Source organism: Solanum lycopersicum, chromosome 9 (assembly GCF_036512215.1).
Source record: "Solanum lycopersicum chromosome 9, SLM_r2.1".
NCBI lineage: Eukaryota > Viridiplantae > Streptophyta > Magnoliopsida > Solanales > Solanaceae > Solanum > Solanum lycopersicum.
Genome location: NC_090808.1, coordinates 47,120,941 through 47,143,140, shown reverse-complemented (window position 1 = coordinate 47,143,140; position 22,200 = coordinate 47,120,941). Strand labels below are relative to the sequence as shown.

The following is a 22,200-nucleotide window of genomic DNA, read 5'->3' as shown; positions in this document are numbered from 1 at the left end:
AAAGAGGGGCAAACTGTAGACACGTAATTTTGACCGAATTTAAATTTAACACCAATTTTTAGAGCATAAATAATTTTATCAATCTAAATTGAACATATTTTTATTTATTTATTTATTTATTATTTTCATTAAGTTTATTTAAAAGATATAAGAATAAACAACATAAACATAATTTTTATTAGATAAATTTATTTTGATTGTTAAAAAATAATAAAAAATAATATATATATATATATATATATATATATATATATATATATATATATATATATATATATATATATATATATATATATATGTATGTATATATATTATATATATTATTTAAATAAACTAATATTTCTTAATTATGTCTTAATTTTATTTTAATTACCTATTTGGCTTTATTTATTTATTTACTCAAAACAATTAGCAATTAATATAATTTTTATTTTTCATATATATATTTAATATTAAAAAAAAAGGACCCACGATTCCCATTCCCCACTTCCCCACTACCTGCACACGAACACACAACACTACACTAGACACAACATTTAAAAAAAAGGAGAAAGGGAAAGGGATCAGAGATCAACGAACAGAGAAGACGAAAAAAAAAGATCAGAGAGGTAAAAAAAAGAACGAAAGAGAGGAAAAAAATCAAGAAAAGAAGGCAACACATACGTAAAAAATATTATTCTCATATTCTTACTTTTTTTGAAAATCACAAACAAAGGTTGAAGTTGAGGTTTACTTTCGCGGTTCCTTATTCGAATTGTTTTCTTTTGGCGGAAATTTCGCAAGAGGTACCATTTTTTTTTTATATAATTTAATATCATGTTTATACAAGCACTGATTACAATATATTAAAGTTGTCAAGTTTCACATGTGGTTAAACCGTTATATTTTATATGAAGTTTGTTCAAATATTTAATATCAACTTTATGTTTTGTTTAGATCCTTTATATAGTTTTATTTTGTGTGAAATTGCTATAACAAACCGTAGTTTATATCATATTAAATAATTCATAGTTTATTTCATGCCTAAGTAAAATTATTGTCTAAGTCTATTCTTATTTTTAATATTTAGTTTATAATGATAACATGTGTAGCTATTATGTAAATATTAATTTTAATTAGTAGAATTTTCGTGTAATGTTAGTGACGTAAAAAAACATCGAATAAAAGTGGAAGAAAAGAAAAAATATAATAATAATAATAATAATAATAATAATAATAATAAAAAGAAAAAGGAAAAAGTTTAAATAAAAAATAAACAGTGAAAATGAATATAATAAAAAAGAGGGGAAAAGAGAAAACAAAAAATAATAGAAAAGAAGTATAAAAGTAATATTAAAAAATCAATTGAAGAGGAATGATTTTTTTTAATTTAAAGTTTCTTTGTCCAAACAAAAAAAAATTGAAATAAAAAAAATCAAAACAAATGAAACTTTGAAAGAATAAAAATTAATAATAACAATAAATAATAATAATAGCAAAAGATGAAAAAGTAAAAAGAAAAAAAATGTAAAAAATAGAATAAAAAATAAAAAATAATAATAATAACAAAAGAAATAAAAATAATAAAGAATATCTTATTTTATTCTGCTTTGCTTGATTTAATTTATATGTGTATATATATTTTTAATTAAAGGGCATGAATTAATAAAATAAGGTAGTTTTTAATATATTTAAATAAATCAAAGAATGAGGGTAAATACATTTGTCTTAATAATACAATATTCATAAATTAGTTTAAGTCATAAATGTCCATAAAGCGACCGTGCTAGAACCACGGGACTCGAGGGATGCCTAATACCTTCCCCTTGGTCAACAGAATTCCTTATCCGAACTCGTTCGCAGACCAAACAAAGAGTAATTTCCTTTTGATTAGGGATTAAACAAAAAAGGTGACTTGGAACACCGTAACTCAATTCCAAGTGGCGACTCTGAAAAATCAAAATAATCCCCTAATTAATAACGTCACTTAAATTGGAAAAACCCTTACGCCGCCGCGCGAAAAAGGGGTGTGACAGTGTTGGGTCTTTAATTAGTAAAGAAATTAGTTTGGGGTTTTTCTTAGAGATAAAAAAAACAAAAATGACCCCCCCCCCCCCCCCTTTTTTTTTTATCTTACCTTGTTTAGCTTCACTGTTTTCAGACTCTGACTATTTGTTTAAGGTGTAATTCAGTTTCCAGGTTTAACTCCTTACTCTTAGACTTATCGTTAGTAGAAATTTGGTACAATGACTTTCAGGTTTTATGGGTTGTTCTTCCGCATTAGGTTGGTTAATTATTAGTTTAAACCTTTGGAGTTTATGGGAACTCCATATTTTTATTGTCATTTAAAAAATCTTCTTCCGTATATTTAAATGCCTTAGTTTTCATAAAATTTGTTAGTTAGGGTTATACGTATTAATGATTTTCCACTGGAAGGTTAGTGTGAGCGTCAATCGCGACTGTCTGGATCGTGATAGAATGCACCAGCAATATCACCCCGCACTTGAATCTTTATTCATCCGCAAACAACTAACAAGATACTCTCTCACCTTGGTCACTACAATCCATACTTCAAACATGTCTTCTCCTAGGTAGATCACATAAGAAAAGTCAAACATAACGACAACGCTCATACAAATTGCTTAAAATAATTCAGAACAAGATAGTTTAATCAAAATATAGCAGTCTAAAATTGGGTCACTAACATAATACATCGGAATTACAATCATATATATCATCAATCAAAGAAGTTGAATAGGTCTTCAAACCATCTATGTGCCCTCACTTTTTTAGGGAAATGTCCCATTACACAATCGACTCATAATTTTTTAGGCATATAATTATAAAGATATATACTTTCACTCTCACAAACAAATTCACATGGATACAAGAAGAGTTAAAGTCCACGGTACAACACCCAAAACCATCCTTGATCAATAATTCATATTCATTAGAATTTCCACCAAGTTGACATATTTTATAATAACAGCATTTTCCGTGGAAGCCTCAGTCTTAAATCCAACAAGACTTAAGAGTCCAATTTCTCTTGAAAATCCTATAATACTCTTCTGCAATTCAATTAAAATTTAACTCGTTCCATTTTCAATACTAATGATTAGTGGACCAAAGTGGCTCCTGCATGCCTTTCCATCGTTTCGATGTTCATTGTAATTGGTATCCTTCATAATAATATTAATAAAATATCTAAAAATTGCTGGAAATTTTACGAAAATACTTGAGAATGAAAGTTTTAAGAACATTTCCTATATCTTGAATTATTCGATCAAAACACTGTTCATAAAGATATTTTACGAAAAATATAGTTAGTGTTTTCTTCTATTAACTACTAGGAGTACATAAATTAATTAAACATTTATTAAGAAAGAAAATTTAGCATCATATAATATTAACGAAAGGTGGATTCTTTTTTCTTGGTTGTTGTACACCCAAAGAAAAAGACATTGAACATGTATAGATAAAAACCCTCTCTTAAGAATGGATGAAGAATTGAACAAATGATAATGGTCTCATAATGACCGTTTAAGGCTATTCAATACAAATAAAAGTCTATGACACTTTTAAGAAATCTAATACAAAGGGTACGTAGTAGAGGCTCATCAATGTGCGATATGTACATATGCTTATAATGGGTCTATTATAATATTAACAATGACTATTAATAATCATGACATAGAAAATTGCTTATACGGTTATACCTATTCATATCGAATAGAAGGATCTAGTTATCTACACTAGGGAATGAGTATCTGCTTATTATGGGTTGCGGTGCGGTGATGAAATTGTTTGGATCTTAATTAAAAGTGTCGAGTTCAAGCCTTAAATATGGAAATTTTGTTAGGAGTGTCACCCCTAAATAAGCCCTGCAGTGTGATTTGAATTTATTTAAAGATCCAATGCACATTTCGGACATCGGATGAAAAAAAATTACTAGTTATCAAGCTATAGCTTTAACTTTTAATTTATTTTCTTTAAAAGTTTTATTGAAGTTTACTGGAAATTGACCTTTCATACTTTTTTAGTGGATCAATATGAATACATTATAAGTTATAACGTACTTAAGTTGATGAAATGAGTAAAGTGATAGCAAGTTCAACTTATAGCCTACTTGTGTTTCTGAGATCAACTTTAGCATTTTTGATGTTCTTTATTAATTTTTCAAAGAGGTATATTGAGTTATATATGTTTTTATAAAAAAGATCGTTTTTGAATCTGATTTAATAAATTGTAAGTCAAGTAATCGTTCATAAAATTAACATCTATTGTTTTGTAAACGTTTTCGCAATAAAATAAATTCCAAATATAATAAAATTGCAATAACAGTTTTGCAATGATCATGATATTGTTTCCCGATTTTAATTAATGTCAACAATTTAATTATTTTGTTGCTATCTCAGAAAATATTTGGCAACAATATTTTTTTGTTGTTGCTAGTGTATTTAATTTAATTAATAATAACTTATGCTATTGTGGGGCTAAAATAGAATATATACTTTTTTTTAGCTTTCCGTCAAAAAATCACGGTCTTTTTGTTTTTGCCAAAAAATTGTAGAAGTTTCTCAACTTTTTATTTTGTTTTCCAACAAAGTTAATTGCGGCTCTTTAGTTTTCCCCAAAACTGAAGATAGATTTTCTCCCTCATTGTTTCACCTAGATTATGGTTCTTGAGGCCTGGTGAGTTTTATTTTTTGATTTAATCTCTTTTTACAAAGTTTGGTGAATTCTTGTGTATAATTATCTCATGATTTTGTCTATTTGATTATTGTGTTCTTATTTTTTATTTCAGAATCCTAGTACACATTGTTAAATTTCAATTTCCTTTTTACTTATGATACTTTTCAATAATAATAAAAAAAGATTAGAATATTTGGGGGGGGGGGGGGGGGGCATTGGTATTTGAATTTGGTTGTACTACTTTGATCGATTAGGCTTTTCTTTTCATTAATTTGAGCTGGCCCTATTTCTATTTTTAGGTAATGATGATCTATTAATAATATTAAGAACACTTAAATAAAGTCATGTTTTTCGAACTCTTCGAAATACGAATCTGACATACATTAGATAGTACTCTTAGTGCAAGCTTAATACTCGGATTATGTTCTAGTTCTACGGAATTTCAACATGATTTCCTGTAATTTCTTAATTGCACCACTTCTCTAACCTTGAAAAATCTTTAAAATAGTCCTCTATATTTGAGTTTGCAAAAAAGAAAAAAAAATGGCCAAGTTGACACTTTGTTGCATAACAAAATTAATATCTTGTATTTTCTATGTACCTCTATTAGTTTTTCTGTTGCTGTCTTGTACTAATAGTCCATGATTGATTTCAAACACTCCCTAAACAATAATAGAAAAACAAATAATGGGCAAGTTGACACTTTGTTGCATAACAAAATTAATATCTTGTATTTTCTATGTACCTCTATTAGTTTTTCTGTTGCTGTCTTGTACTAATAGTCCATGATTGATTTCAAACACTCCCTAAACAATAATAGAAAAACAAATAACAAAATAAGAAGAGTAAAGTCAATTGGAATATTGTTAGGTTGTGAAGTCTAATTAATATATATAACTATTTACACGGTTTAACCTCCGCGGTGAGGTTGCCAGGGGGTAATGGGGGGCAGGAGCCCCCCATCCGAAGGAGGGGTTGTGGGCAATGCCCCGACCTAAATTTTAGGCTTTACCATTTATTCTTCATTTATTCTCTGTAACAAAAAATACTCTGATTTATTAATATATAAACCCCCACCGCTGTGGAAGTTTACTCACGGGGTGTTACCACAAAATATTGGTTCCTCTCTTTCTCTCTCTAGATCTCTCATCGCTTTCTCTTGAAAGTTCTTTTTTTCTTAATTCATCAAGTGTGTGTGTGTGAATTCGATCCTAACAACTGGTATCAGAGCGAAAGAGATTCAACACGATAACTGAAGATGGATAGTTCAAAGCTTGGAATCGAGAAGTTTGATGGATCCGATTTCAGTTTCTGGAAGATGCAGATCGAAGATTATCTGTACCGGAAGATCTTCACGAATCGTTGACCGGGGTGATGCCGGAATCCATGACGGAGGAGAAGTGGAAGCTCAAGGATCGCCAGGCTCTAGGGTTGATCCAATTGACTTTGTCAAGAAACGTGGCGCAACATCGTGAAGGAGAAGACTACGTTCGGTATGTTAAAGGCACTGTCAAACATGTATGAAAAACATCGGCGATGAACAAGGTATATTTGATGCGTAGATTGTTCAATTTACAAATGTGTGAGAATGGATTTGTTTCTAATCATATAAACGAGTTCAATATGATTGTGAGTCAACTCAATTCTGTGGATATTAATTTCGAAGATGAAATTAAGGCGTTGATTTTGATGTCATCTATGCCTGAGTCTTGGGATACTGTTGTTGCTGCGATTAGCAGTTCCTGTGGATTTAAGAAACTGAAGTTTGATGAAATCCGTGATGTTGTTCTTAGCGAAAGTATTCGCAAACGAGAAGTGGGAGATTTATCAGGCAGTGCTCTCAGCGTTGACCGAAGGGGGAGAAGTAAGACGAAAGGACAAAATCAACATGGTCGATCAAAATCAAAGAATCGAGGAAAATCCCCGAACAGATCAAACGTGACTTGTTGGAACTGTGGAGAAAAAAGGTACTTTCGGACGAGCTGTACAAAGCCAAAGAAGAAACAAAATCAGAAATTTGGAAATGACAATGATTCTTTAAATTCAGCAGAGGACTTTGGGGATGCTCTAATCCTTAAATTAAACAGCCCGGTTGAATCATAGATTTTGGATTCTGGTGCATCTTTCCATTCGTCTCCAAGCAAAGAGTTGTTCCAAAATTTCAAATCTGGAAATTTTTTAAAGGTGTATCTTGCTTACAATAAAGCCTTAGAGATTGAAGAAAATGGGGATGTTTGCATAAAGACCACCTCGGGAAACCAGTGGACATTGGAGGATGTCAAATATATTCCTGGGCCCAAGAAAAATCTGATCTCTGTTGGTCAGTTGGATAGCACGGGATATGCAGCGGAGTTTGGGAAAGGTTCGTGGAAGATTGTGAAAGGTGCTATGGTAGTAGCTCGTGGCACCGAATCTGGAACCTTGTACAACACTGCAGGGTGTATTAACATGGCCGCTATTGCTGAAAGTGATTCTGGTTCATGTCTATGGCACAACAGACTTGGACACATGAGTGCTAAAGGATGAAGATGCTGGTTGCAAAAGGAGCATTAAAGGGTCTGAATCCTGTTGATATGGGTCTTTGCGAGAGCTGTGTTATGGGCAAACCGAAAAGAGTAAGCTTCACAAAGACTCCTAGAGAGCCAAAGAAAGTGTGGTTGGAAATTGTCCATACAAATGTTTGGGGACTATCTCCAGTATCATCACTTGGAGGATCCAGAGTCTATGTTACCTTCATTGATGATTTCAGCAGGAATGTATGGGTTTACTTCTTGAAGCATAAGTCAGATATGTTTGCAACTTTTAAGAAGTGGAAAGCTGAAGTTGAGAATTACATTGGTTTGAAATTCAAATGCCTAAGGTCTGACAATGGAGGAGAGTATGACAAATCAGAGTTCAAGGCATTCTGTGCAGCTGCGGGAATCAGATTGATGAGAACAGTTCGTGGTAAGGCAAGACAGAATGGAATTGCTGAGAGAATGAACACAACATTAAATGAGCGTGCAAGGAGTATGAGGATAAACTGTAGGCTGCCCAAAACACTTTGGGCGGATGCTGTGAGCACAACTGTATACTTGATCAATAGGGGACCATTAGTTCCTTTAGGGTTCAAGATTTCAGAGAAGGTGTGGACAGGAAAAGAACTCAAGTACTCACACTTGAGGACTTTTGGTTGCACTGCTAATGTTCATGTTGATCCAGAAAAGAGAGACAAGATTGATGCCAAGGCTGTGAAGTGTTACTTCATAGGCTATGGTTGTGATTTGTTTATTTACAAGTTTTGGGATGAACAAAAAGATCCTAAGACATTGTGACGTGACATTTGATGAGTTTATCCTGTACAAGGACAGAGAACAGAAGGTTCTAGAGATTACAAAGCAAGTGGGAGTTGAGGTTGAGTTGGAGAAGAGTAACCCCAGAGATGTTGGAGCAGATACTCAACCAACTCCTACTGAAGAATCTGAAGTGGAGCAAGTTACACCTGAGTAGTTGTTAAGGAGATCATCCAGAACCATCAGGGAACCAGATAGGTTTTTACGTTCATTACATTATCTATTGCTGACTGATGAGGGGGAACCAGAGTCTTTTACTAAAGCCCTACATGTGGAGGATTCGATCAAGTGGGAGAAAGACATGGATGATGAGATGAGGTCACTTGTGAAGAATGATACATGTGTATTGACTGAGTTACCTGCAGGGAAGAGAGCTTTGCTGAACAAGTGGGTGATCAGAATCAAGACTGAACCAATGGCAAAAGAAGGTTCAAGGCTCGTTTAGTGGTTAAAGGATATTCACAAAGGAAAGGTATTGATTATGCTGATATATTTTCTCCTGTTGTGAAGTTAACCTCTATACGAATTCTGTTGAGTATTGTTGCATCGGAGAATTTGCATCTATCGCAAATGGATATAAAAATAACATTTTTACATGGAGATCTGGACAAAGAGATCTATATGCAACAACCGGAAGGATTTTTGGTTCCAGGAAAAGAACACATGGTGTGCAAGCTCACCAGGAGCTTCTATTTACTAAAGCAAGCACCAAGGCAGTGGTACAAGAAGTTTGACTCCTTCATGACCAAGAGTAGATTCTGGAAAGCTGAAAAGGATCCTTGTTGTTACTTCAAGAAATACACTGATTCATATGTCTTTCTACTCTTGTATGTTGGTGATATGTTGATTGCATGATCTAGCATAAGGGAGATTGAGAATCTGAAGACAAGGTTATCTGCAGCGTTTGAGATGAAAGATTTGGGTCAGGCGAAGCAGATTTTGTGGATGAAGATTTCTCGGGATAGATCTATTGGCACTTTAAATCTATCTCAGGAGTTGTACATTGAGAAGGTGCTGAGCAGATTCAAGGTTAATGATGTTAAACCCAGGACTACTCCATTGTCAAATCACTTTAAATTGTCAAAGGTGTAGTCACCCAAGACTGCCGAGGAGCGTGATCATATGACACTTTTTCCATATGCTTCAACAGTTGGGAGTTTGATGTATGCTATGGTCTGTACTAGACCTGATATAACACATGCAGTGGGAGTTGTTAGCATGTACATGGTGAACCCTGGGAAAGAGCATTGGGAAGCTGTGAAGTGGATTCTGAGATATCTGAGAGGTACATCCAGTACTTCACTTTGTTTTGGAGAAGGCAAGGTTACTCTACAGGGTTTTGTGGATGATGATCTTGGTGGGGATGTTGACTCGAGCAAGAGTACATTTGGGTACATTTACGCCATAGGTGGAACAACAGTGAGTTTGATGTCCAGGCTTCAGAAGTGTGTTTCTCTTTCATCTACTGAAGATGAGTATGTGGCAATAGCTGAAGCTGGAAAAGAGATGCTATGACTGGCAGATTATCTCGAGAAATTTGGCAAGAAGCAGAGCAAGAAGATTCTTTACTCAGATAGCTAGAGTGCCATACAGTTGGTGAAAAATCCAGTCTATCATTCAAAGACAAAGCACATCAGAAGGCGATACCATTTCACTCGTAGGGCAGTGGAGGATGGTGATATGTGCTTGGAAAAGATAGAGGGTGCAAAGAACCTGGCAGACATGTTGACGAAATGTGTTGATGTTGGGAAACTAGGGTTATGCAAAACCTCGGTTGGTCTTATGCAGTTCTTGCTACAGATGTTGCGTTGCGGTAAAGATGTTGATGATGAAGGGATTTTTTTTGAAAATGTATTTTTTGGATGATTGAATCAGTCTCCAAGTGGGAGAATTGTTAGGTTGTGGAGCCTGATTAATATATATATATATATATCCGAAGGAGGGGTTGGGGCAGCGCCCTGACCTAAATTTTAGGCTTTACTATTTATTCTTCATTTATTCTCTGTAACAAAAAATACTCTGATTTATTAATATATATACCCCCACTGCCATGGAAGTTTACTCACGGGGTGTTACCATGAAATATTGGTTCTCTCTTTCTCTCTAATCTCTTTCTCTTGAAAGTTCTTCGGTTCTTAATTCATCAATTGTGTGTGTTTGAATTCGATCTTGACAAATATTCTTTGAAATGGAGTGTTTTTATACTCACAAAGTTGATCTTCTGAGTAATTTGTATGCAACTCGCACATCTTATTTTGGACAACATAGAGTGTAGTTTGAGTTGTATAGATTGTTGTGGTATGGTAAAAGTTTGAGCATTGTATATTTCATATAGATTGTTGTTGACTAAGAAGGATGGTGAAAACTTGAGTATTTCATATTCCATAGAGAAAAACTCGTCCAACAAAAAAGATAGCAACTTAAGTTGTCAAAAGTTTGAAAATACTACGTAAATCAGTTATAAATTTTTTAAGTTCAAAAATAAGTATAGTGCATTCACAAATCATAACGTTTGAATTATAAGTCCAATGACAGCTACTAACCTTTTTATCGTATGAGCAACCTAAAGATATATTCACATAAAAACATATGGAGTTGGAATTGACATACTAAAATGCAGTCATGTGTTGAACATCATTCATTTTTGCTTGATACGGAATAAGAATGTAATATGCTAAACATAGAGCAAAATATACTATTTGCAACTATTATGAGAACGTATATAAATCTATCATATTAATAATCTCCTTCAATTGCAACGGTGTTATCTGAAAGCAACACCAGATCCTTCCTATATTAGTGGAACATAAACTTCCTCATATATATTTTCATTTTAGTAGCATTGAAAACAAACCAACTGGAATAAGCTTCTTTCTAACAATACGTTATATCTTCAAGAATTGGTGTGTCAAACTAATGGTCAGAAATTAGTATAGTTCAATTATCTAGTTTAATAGGATAGATTGCACTATCTCGTTGATTTCAATTTGTTTTATGGTTGTGCTTCTCCAAAAAATTTGGCAAAATAAGTCGATATCAATGAGAAGATGCAATCTATCCTAATAGATTGATTAATTGAGGTTCAATAATTGTTCCCTCTACGAAGTTAATAGATTTGTTCAAAATATGAAAATTAATACTTGCTAATTCTGATCTACTGGTACATCACAGGTTTGAGCTCAATGAAGAGACTTCAATAATCATTAGTTTGACAGGCTGATTCTTGGAGAAGTAAGATATTCTTAGAAAGAAGCTCAATCTTGTTGGTTTAATTTCAATGCTATTAGGATTAAAGTATATATGAGGAAGTATATACTCCACTGGTGGAGGAAAGATCGGGCGTTTATTTTGGATAATTATTTACAATGGGAGGATATTTTCGAAATGATAAATTTATGTTCTCATAATAGTTTCAAATAGTATATTTTGCTATACGTTTAGCATATAACTAAAGACATTCTTATTACATATAAAGCAAGAATGACTAAGTCTCAAGACATGACTAGAGTTTCTTATATCAGTTCCAGCTGCATTTTTTTTATGCAAATGTATCTTCAGGTTCCTCAATGCAATAAAAAGGTTAGCAAATGTCAATGGTGAATTACACTCATAATTTAGGCATTTTTGATTCTGAATGCAATATACTTATTTTTTCATTTAAAAACTGTATTACTGATCTACGTAGTATTTCTTAACTTTTACTGTTAGTAATAGACAACTTGAACTGCTATATTTTATGTTGGACGAACTTTTCTTTGTAGATTTTGAAATGGTCAAGTTTTCACCCTTCTTCACAGTCACCAATCTATATGGAATAAAAAGTGTTCAAACTTTTACCATACAAGTTACTCAAAAGATCAATTTTTGTGAGTCTAAAAAACTCTTCATTTTGAGGAATCTTCCAACTCAACCATAATCTTTTTATTTTATTACGTATTTTTTTATCTTTGTTTTTACATAGATTTTGAAATCAAATATAGACCATCACTAGAAGGCAGTAAAAAAAACTAGCATGGGTACATAGAAAACAATACATATCATAATTTGGTTATGCAACAAAATGTGCACTTACCCATTTTCGGGTGTAGACCAACCAATAGAGGGCAAGTGTCACCATATTTTAACCTTAAAAGAGAGGTTCAACTAAGAAATTTCATGCAATTAATATTCTAGATGTTAAAATTTTTGTACTACTAGAACACACTATGAGTATCAACCTTGCACTTGGAGTAGTATTCTATCACAATTCGAGTCTATATCATGGACGTGGTCCGCACTCAAGAACCATTGTTGGTCCTCCAAAGAATTCTCATCCTGGCTTACTACAAGGAGAAAACTAACTCAGACAAAAATAGGCTAAAGATAGAATTAAATCTTTTAAACCAAAATACTCAACTTATAAAGTTTGGAAAATACGCAAACCCAATACTTATAGTTTGTGAAACAACTCAAAAGAAATTAAATACAGAGAGACACCTCAACACTTTTTAGCTATGTAGCCTCTACCAGTAAGAAAGGATGTCAGGACAAGACTAACGATATTTCAAAAACTACTAATTAGCTAGAAAGTAAATGTGAAGTCCTCTGTAATACAATGAGACTTACCAGAATCTAGTTGGAGTGTAGAGTGATCTCAAAGAAGTGTTTGTTAATGATCATGAACACTTGTATCTACATCATAATTAGATGCAGGTCGAATGACATGAGTACATTTGAATATACGAGTATGTAATATAGTCAAAGTAAAATAACTGAATGAAAGAACTACAATAGATAAAATTAAACTCAAGTTGAATGTAAAGCAATAAATGAGATAAATCATCTAAATTCTTACAACATACTTACTCATCTCTGAACTCAACATAAATAATTGATATATAAAAATACACATTAACTCTCTTGGGAGATTCTCTAACTAATAATAATCACTATGAGCTATGTGATGATACACCGTCTTATCCATGCTTCTAGAATTATCCTATATCATGTCGAGATGAAAAACGTCTCAACTAACTGGATCCACTAAGAAATAAGGATTCATCTAAAAAGTATGATTATGTGCTCAGGTTGGCAAGACATGGTTTATGAGAGTTGCAAGTTTTATGAACTATCCTCCATATCGGTGCTCCATACTACTAACAATAATATATATTCTCACTCAAATGTATAAAATATACTCTTTCTCTGGTTTGAGATAATTTCTCAAACTATCTTCTTAAAGATGTTACTGCTTTAAAATATTTTTGAAACTCATTGATCATTTTGAAAACAAGATCTCTCTTTGCTCTATATAGTAATACATTACTGGTTAAGATAATTACTCAAAAGAGGCCTGTTTAAGAGGCAACTACTCTGTACTTAATCTTTGTGAAAATTCTTTTAACTTTTGTCAAAATAATATTATCTTTCTTCATGTAAAAATAAAACATTCATGAAACACTTAATTACTTTATGCTCTTGCATAAACCTTGGTTAAGAACTTTCTCAAACTCCTCTTTAGTTTCTCAAAACTTAGTGTAAGAAATTATGTTTTGTTTAAAAGATTTCCAATAAGATCTCAATGAATACTCTGAAAAAGGGGTTCATGAATAAGATCTCAATGGATACTCTGAAAAAGGGGTTCATGAATAAGATCTCAATGAATACTCTGAAAAAGGGGTTCATGTTGTAGTCACGTAATTTTTGACTGAACATAAGATTTTACATTATTTTTAGAATTTAAATATTTTAAATTAAATAATTTTTACCTTATTTTTATTTTATTAAGTTTATTTTAAAAGATTTGAAAATAACAAGAATAAAATCACTTTTTAAGGTAAATTTTATGTTTGTTGTTAAAAAAAACGAAATGGAAATTTATAAAAATAATGTATTTTCTAGGTTTAATAATAAGGTTGTATTTCTTAATTATAATTTAGACTAGCCATACATTTATTCTTGTATATTTATTATCTAATATTAATTATAGTTTATTTTAAAAAATAACTTACCACTTACCTCACCTCGTTACCCATTTCCACTCACATCACCCCCACAATTTCAATCACACTCACCAATGTTATGAAGTTGATCACATTTTGTGTATGTTGAACTTTGATGCTATAATATTGAAATACTTACCAATTATTTTAGTCTATGTTATCTTCCATCTTGTATAATAGCTACTATCAGTTAAGTGTAGTTATATTCAGTTAAATGCCTGAAAGAATTATTCTAGTAGTTTGTTTGTCAAACTTATCTAGAATTAAGAAATATTTATTTTTAAAAAACTTAAGAGATGAAGAGTTACATCATTTTTACGCTTTTATCATAGCTTGTTGGAATACTAAAAATGTAAATGCATCTACATCGAATTTGAATATGAAATACTTTTGTATTTGTTTAAGATTTTAGACTTTTATTATTTAAATAGTATTCATCAATATAAAAAGTAACCATGTAACTTAATCGCTAATAAAATGCTTAAGATGTCTTGTAATAGATAAATATTGAGACATATGACCCTTTTCAAAAAAAATTGTTTAAATTAAGAATGTGGTTACACATTTTTTTTAGACACTAAAAGAAATTCAAGGATGCGGTGCCATACCTTGGGACAAATATTTTTAACAGTTAACTTTATTAAATTTAAACTAAAATTCGTAGATAGAGAATATTAGGTGATGCACGCGAGAGAAGAGAGCAGTTATGCTTGTCAAGACCAAAAATACGGTTATGTATCTAAATCAAGATCAAATAAAAGTTCAACGAATAAAAATAAGAGAAATCAGTGCCTTTAAAATAATTTCCAAATGATAGTATAAATAAGTATAAGTCAATAAAAACGACTGTGCTAGAACCACGCGACTCGAGGGATGCCGAATACCTTCCCCTCAATCAACAGAATTCTTTAGCAAAATTTCTAAATAGTAGATCAAAATAAAGAATCTTTTTCTTTTGATTAGAGATTCAAAAAAGACGAACTGGAACACCATGAACTCAGTTCCAAGTAGAGAATCCAAAAAATTAAAAATAATATCTAGTCAATACCGTCACTTTAATTGAAAAAATCTTGTCTTCGCGCCAGTCCGAAAAGGCCTGTGACACATGCGTAAAAATAGACATTAACAGGATGATTTAGTAAATGGATAGTATCGTTTTATACTATTATAGTCACGAATTAGTAATTACACTTACAAGCATCACAACTTCTTTCACTCACTTCAATGAGAAAATATAGTCTAGTAAACTAGCCAAGAAAGACTAACATAGAATATATTTTAGGTCATTTAGAAGGGCTCCATATAGTTTTGGAGGTGTAACGTTGTGGTTGTTACCTCTTATTTAAATAGAGATAATTTGTGCCATCCTTACTGAGAAAAAAAAGTTCAATGCATCATCCATCATATCTATTTTTGTTTTTTCGCATTAGATTTTGATCTTCCTTTCCTTGAATCAAAGAATCCCTGCAAATTCTTGACTTCTCAAATAAAATGGAATTTCACACCTGAAAAATCTTTAAATTTACCTCCTCTAATTAACTCAAGAATCTTAACAAAAGATATAAAAATTCAATAATCAGGAAATAGAATTCAATAATCAGTAACTCAAGAACTCAGAAACAATGCCAACTCATCTCAAGAATATCAAAATAGAACCCTAGATTACTCTTTTACTAATTTGAAAATAGATATAAATCGTGAGTATGAACTACTTCAACATTATGATAGCCTTACATATCTGGAAGAACAAAACTTTTGAAGAGGGTTGAAGAAAAATTTGATTGCAAGACTTAAAACCCTAGATATGGTCTCTCTTGCGATTATCTTATAAATGAAGGTCAGAGAGAACTTAGATTTAAAACTTTAGGATTCTTAAGGAGAATCCTTAACCTGGAGCCTTTAAAACTTGAGAAACTGGAGAAATCCTTTTCTTTGAGCTTTTGATCTTTGGAAGAAGGAGAATCAGAGATTTTTAAAGTTATTATACGTATAATAATGTTATTAGGTTGTAGGATAGACTTAGGAAAATTATTTTAGAGTAAAAGGCCAATATTACCCTTCTAGAAACATAAGAAAATCATAAAAAAAATCAAAGAAAATGACATTTAAATGAATTATGTTGGTCAAGTTGGTGATCTGGAGTTATCCTAAGCAAAATTACTCAATTGATTTCCCATTAGAACTTTAGATCGCTCAAATGGACAGAAGCTTATGGTTTTCAGAAAAATTATGTGAGCTAATTTGGTGATCGCTCAAATGTACAGAAGATTATGTTTTTTAGAAAAATTATATGAGCTAATTTGGTGATTCACTAACTCATTCGGTAGATCATCAATTCAGCACGTGAGTTCGCCCAATTTTTCAGCCTGGGTATGTTCCAGTAAAACAATCATAACATTTTACTCCAAACTCATACTAAGGCAAACTTGGGGGCATTGGAAATAAGGCTCATAGGCCTTTAAATTTATAGTTCATAATCGCCTTATTAATTTTATACGGAGATATATGAGTGTTTTGAAGTTGACCTATGAATTAATGCAAGAACTTAGACAATATTAATGCTTTGAACTTGGCTTTGTGTTTGAGACCTCTTCTGACCCTAGATCACTCGAGATACGCTTTCTACAGTTGGTAAAGGACTTTATAACACATGACTATATAAAAAATAACCAGATTCAAGCTCATATACTTTTAATGAATGATTCAAACATAAAGAGTAAAGATGTGAGGCGCTACAAAATAATTTGGGTCTTAGCTTAGAAATTTTTGGGGTGTTACAATATATCCTCATTGGGATCATTCATCCTCAAATGACAACTGAACAGAGCATGGAAAGAAATGGAATTAATCTTACTATTTTTCCGACTTCTGAACTTGTCTACTAATAGAGGTGGAACTAATTCAGACTAAACGTTTTAAAACTAGACTAGAGCACACTTGACACGAACGTTCACATAAGCTTTCAAGATTATATGTCATGACATGAACTTTCTAAGAATCTAAATTGTCTGGAGTAAGATTGAAATCAAGGGTATGAAGTCTTTGCCCTTTATTCTAAGAACTGAGCATAGATGTGGATCTATCTGAAGTGAGCACAGTTCATGGACATAAGGCTTATACTAAGGACATCAATCAGATGTTATGACAACTGAACTTTGAGTAATATGCAAAAGTATGAATGGATTTATATAACACTATAACTCTTTTTTAATGCATCACTATCTTATTCATAACAATTGACTTGATTTTTTTTATCTTTATCATCTTTCCATTAAGTCTGAAGCTGACACTATAAAGCTACGGATCTATTCAATCTTCTCTAAACTAGTAAATATTTGCTTTACACTAATATTCAGAAAATTCTAATCTTATGGCTACTAAACTCTCCATGTGCGGGCAATAAGATTTCTTCTAGGACTTTTTTAAAGAAGCTTCATTTCTTAACGTCTTACTACTTCAATAGAAGTTTTTCTATAAATGTTACCATCTTTGGCTTACAACTCCACTTAATCTAAATCATATTGGTTTGACTTCTCCATCATATAAAAATAATACCGCGCTTTTAATTTTATATCTACCTAGATATATGGAATTCAAACTATATTTATAACACCCCAAAATTTAGTGAGTGGAACTAGTGAGTTCTAGAGTCTTTAGCAAGAAATTTAGAGTGTCTTAAAAGATTTAAAACTTGTGAAAATGGTTTTCATACTTAGCATATGAGTATTAGGGCTTAAACATCCGGGTAGGACTCCTCAAAGAAAACCCAAGGGATCCTTGAGGAGGACCCTAACACTACCCAAAAGGATGTCAAAACAACTTGGTTCATGGTTGCAATTCATGGTGGGTAACTTGGTCTACGCCCCGTAGGTCTAAGGTGTAGGTGAAGTCCTGAACCTGTCCTGTAAATCTAAGACTCTGTTGCAAAACACGAAAGATGTCGACGCCCAATAGCTCCACCTACGGTTCGTAGGTGGAAGGTCATAGGTGCTACCATTTTTAAGTAATTTAGTTTTAGTTAGGTGTTTGGGAATTGATAACAACTATATAAGCTTAATGGACCCTAATATAATTAATTTATCTCATTCAACTTAATAACCCAAATTACTCTCAAGAATTTCTCTCTCTAGGAACAAAGAAGAAGAAGAAGAAAAGAGGGAGTTGGGGCTGCAACTTAGATCGAGTTTCACCATTGATGCAAGATTATTTTGGGATGTTATTGAAGATATAAAGCCTAATAATCCATAGGTTATTCCACCCATAGATACCCCTTATATTTTCCCCAAGTAGAAGTAAAAAACCCAAATTCTAGTTAGGGTTGTGCTGGCGTTGTGGGTAGGGCTTGGGTGTGATTCCAACGTTGTGGATATCACTCAATTATGATTTTTTTAGCTTTGTTTAATGATAATATGATGAATTTATTTGATTTTATTATGAACCCTAATCCAAATTGATGAATGTGATCATTGTGGGTTTATACCATTACAAGCAAAGTTAAAGGTTATAAAGTGATCTTCCTAAATTAATGTCTTGAATTCTAATTGATCATAGTTAGGATCATCTGACTAAGAATAGAACTAGAAGGGATTTAATATGAAGGATATTGAGTTGTAATGTTAGAATTAAACCTTTATGACCAAGTATGACTAGAATCACTTTCTAATGAACAATGTGATTAACTTGCTTGTAATTTAGACATGGATCTTGACAAAATGAAGTTAAGCTTGAAATTAGGGCTTGTATACATCCTTGTTAGGGATTCGAGGTTGAAGTAAATATGATGTAGTCTTCTAGTGTATTCTCTTTCTCTTACACTCTTAGACATGAATATGTTAGGAGATTCAAGTTCTCTCACATAGAAGGATTCTAGGTTAACTTAATAACCTAAATTTAATCAAAGCATGTTAGATTAGAATGTCTTGAAGTTATGATATATGGTCCCTTCTTGTGTAGTTTTACTTGGCAAGACAAGAACAAGATAAGATAGATTGGGATTGAGGATTTACACTCTCCTAAGGATAGATTGTGCTATCATTGTAGGATGGATATCAAGTGTAGCATGAGTTAGTCACGGTAGCCTAGTATTGAGGATTTATACTTTCCTACTGGTAGCTTGAACTAGAATTGTCAGGATATTTTTCATGGTATCATGACTTGGTTTGGTGAAGATCATTTCATGGTAGTTTTGGGATAGTGGATTTGTACTCTCCTAAGGGTAGCTTAGGATTGAGGATCCATACTCTCTTAAGTGTAGCTTGACTTGCATAGTAAAGTGACTTTCAAGGATAGATTAAGTTAGGTTAGTCATGGTAGCTTAGGATTGAGGACTCATACTCTCCTAAGGATAGCTTAGGGGTGAGAATCATACTCCCAATGGATAGCTTGCATTTGTATTCTAGTAGACTTGTAAGGGTAACATGACTTAGTTGATTTAAAACTATTTCATGGTAGTTAAGATGGGACAATTGTAACCGTCTTATAATAGCTTAGATTTACACGTAAATGTGTCTTCCAAGGTGGTTATCTTAGCTTAACCTAGTTATATTTGAAATATGATACATGGTCTATCCTATTATAGGGTTATTCCTTGGTAGCCTTGAAAAGGGTAAATAGAATAGAGAGATTAGTCCCCAACTAGTGAACGTTCATGGTAGTCTATAAGAGTACTTAGTGTAGGTAGTAGTATGGGATGCTATCCATGCATGGCACAAGTATGACTTGAGGCTAGTTGTGAAGGGTTCCCTTATGTAGTAGGTCTTAGCTTGGGCTATTTCTATAGATACCTTACATGATATGATTTACTAAGGTAGTCATTCCCTTATCTATATCAAGATGACAAATAATAAGACCTAAGGAGGGTGAATGTGACTAGAATGACTTTAGGCCTATGCTTGGTGTGAATGGTAGTATGGATTCCTTTCATGCATTGGACAAGTGTGCTTTGATGTTACCTAGAATTATTGTTCCCTTAAGGTGAAAAAAGCTTATGACTAAACCATGCATGTAGACTATGACTAAGATTACCAAAAAAGGATACTTTGCTTGGGTAGTAGTATGAGATACTATTCTTGCTTTGCACATGTATGATTTTGAAGTTACATAAGAATGGTTCTGTTATGGAATGGATGAAAAAGGTTTTATTGTTCTTATAAGATCGTGACTTATGTCTTTTGCTCATTATCTATGTCTAATGTTGATTAATGTTTATATGAAGATTATGTTGGAAACTATGCTCTAACTATGATGAATATATTATGATCATGTTATTATCTATTATGCTTATGGCTTATGTTGACTAACCATTTGAGATGATCTTATGATGTTTTGCTATCTTTCATACTTGGTACATTTTTTACTAACATATATTTTCTACATATTAACAAAATTTAGGGTTCGAGGCTTGAGTGCTTTGAAAGCTATGTTTCGAAGAATTAGAAGAATTTGAAGATCTTGGTGAGTCCTCATAACTTTGCGAACAACATTCACTTTAACTTTATGTCATTTATATATGTTTTTAGACTTTTAATGGGTTACGTACCAAAGACTATTATTCATGAGTATTATCTAGATGGTTTGAGACAAAGGTTTTTAGCAAAAGACAAGTATTATCTAGATGGTTTGAGACAAAGGTTTTTAGTAATGTCTTTTGCTTGTTGATATTGAAATGTGACTTCAATTGTAAAATTTTTAAATTGTTCCATTTTTTCAATTGTATTTCCTATGTTATGATGCTAAGGTCTTGTATGAGACCCCTTCGGGGTCAAGTAAGTTGTGTCATGTCTATAGGATGCTTTAGGGGCGTGAAAAACTTGGTATCAAAGCATATCTTTGGGATAATTTTAGGATGTCTAAAACCACGTCTAGTAGAGTCTAATTAATGGGTGTGAGTCGCGAAATATTTTTGAATAGGAAGCTATGAGATTCTTAGGAAAAAATATCATTTCTTCATTCTCTTAGTTGTGCCATAAAAGTTTAGCGCTAGTAGGTCCTTCTTCTAATATTTGCCTATGCTTTTTTAAGTAATGGAAAATACTAAGGCTTATGCTAGGAGAGTTGAGAAAGGTATAGGGAGCAAGAGGTTCCTCTTCAAGTTCCTAACCAAGTCCCACCACAAGATCTTTCTTAAGCTCCAAATGGCCCTCCAATTGGGAATGCCACTCTTGAAGAGTTTAGGGATTGCATGCAATTATTAGCTCAAGCCTTGACTACACAAGCCAATAGCGAAGTGCTAACCATTCAGAGTTTAGTGTCTCCAAAGTGGAAAAAGATCCAAATGGGTTCATAGAGGAGTTTATAAGGTTCTTGCAATCATGGGATGGCTTCCATTGAAAAAGCAGAACTAGCCGCCTATAAATTGAAGGATATAGACCAAATTTATTATGAGGAATGGAAATAAAGTAGGCCGACAAGAGTGGTTCCTATAGAATGGGAAACTTCTAAGTTGGAATTTCTAGATAGGTTCTTCCCCCAGTAGTTGAGGGAGGCTAAATTGGGAAAATTCATCAACCTCCTGAAAGGTAGAATTTCATATTAAGGAGAACTCTTTGAAATTCACCCTTTTGTCTATGTATGCTCCAAGCTTGGTAGATAAACCAAGGGATTTGATGAATAGGTTTATGATAGGGGCGTCCGATATGGTAAAAGAAGAATATCGTATGACAATGCTTGTTGATGATATAGATATGTCATGTCTTACGACGTTTGACCAATAAATAGAGTATTTAAAACTCAAAAAAGAGAGCGATACAAAAATAAAACATTCTATGTTGGATGGTGATAATTCCTTTCATGATAGGTCTTATGGGCATGGTCGTTCTAGAATTTGACAAAAGTTTTCCAAGACAAGGTTTTTCTAATGCTTCTAAGCATAAGAATGAGAGGGTGTCTACCCCCAAGGGCTCAAGGGATGGGTAATAAGTCCCAATGGCTCTCTTATGCTAGGTGTAGAAAGAGGCATGAGGGTTGGTGTTTGGCCAGTAGAGAGGGTTACTATAGTTTTGGTGAGAGTGACCACATGATGAATGATCGCCCTAATGATAAAGGTACAAGAAGAGAAGGCAGGCAAGTTGTGTCTAGAAGTAGGGATGTGGAGCCTCAAAAGAAGAACACGTTTTATGTTCTCTAATCTAGAGAAGATCAAGAGTGATCTCCTCATGTCCCTTCAAGTATGTGTTTCATTTTTTAGTAGATTTATGGATTTCTTGGATTTTCTGACT

At 32.7% G+C, this 22,200-nt stretch overlaps 1 long non-coding RNA gene across 1 annotated transcript; it reads left to right on the top strand.

Annotated features, from left to right (window-relative positions):
• Window positions 1-4,517: 4,517 nt before the first annotated feature.
• On the top strand, window positions 4,518-11,590 carry LOC109121132 (uncharacterized). The gene is made up of 2 exons (XR_002028524.3): window positions 4,518-4,671; window positions 11,175-11,590. It is a non-coding gene; the product is annotated as an uncharacterized lncRNA (long non-coding RNA).
• Window positions 11,591-22,200: the final 10,610 nt, after the last annotated feature.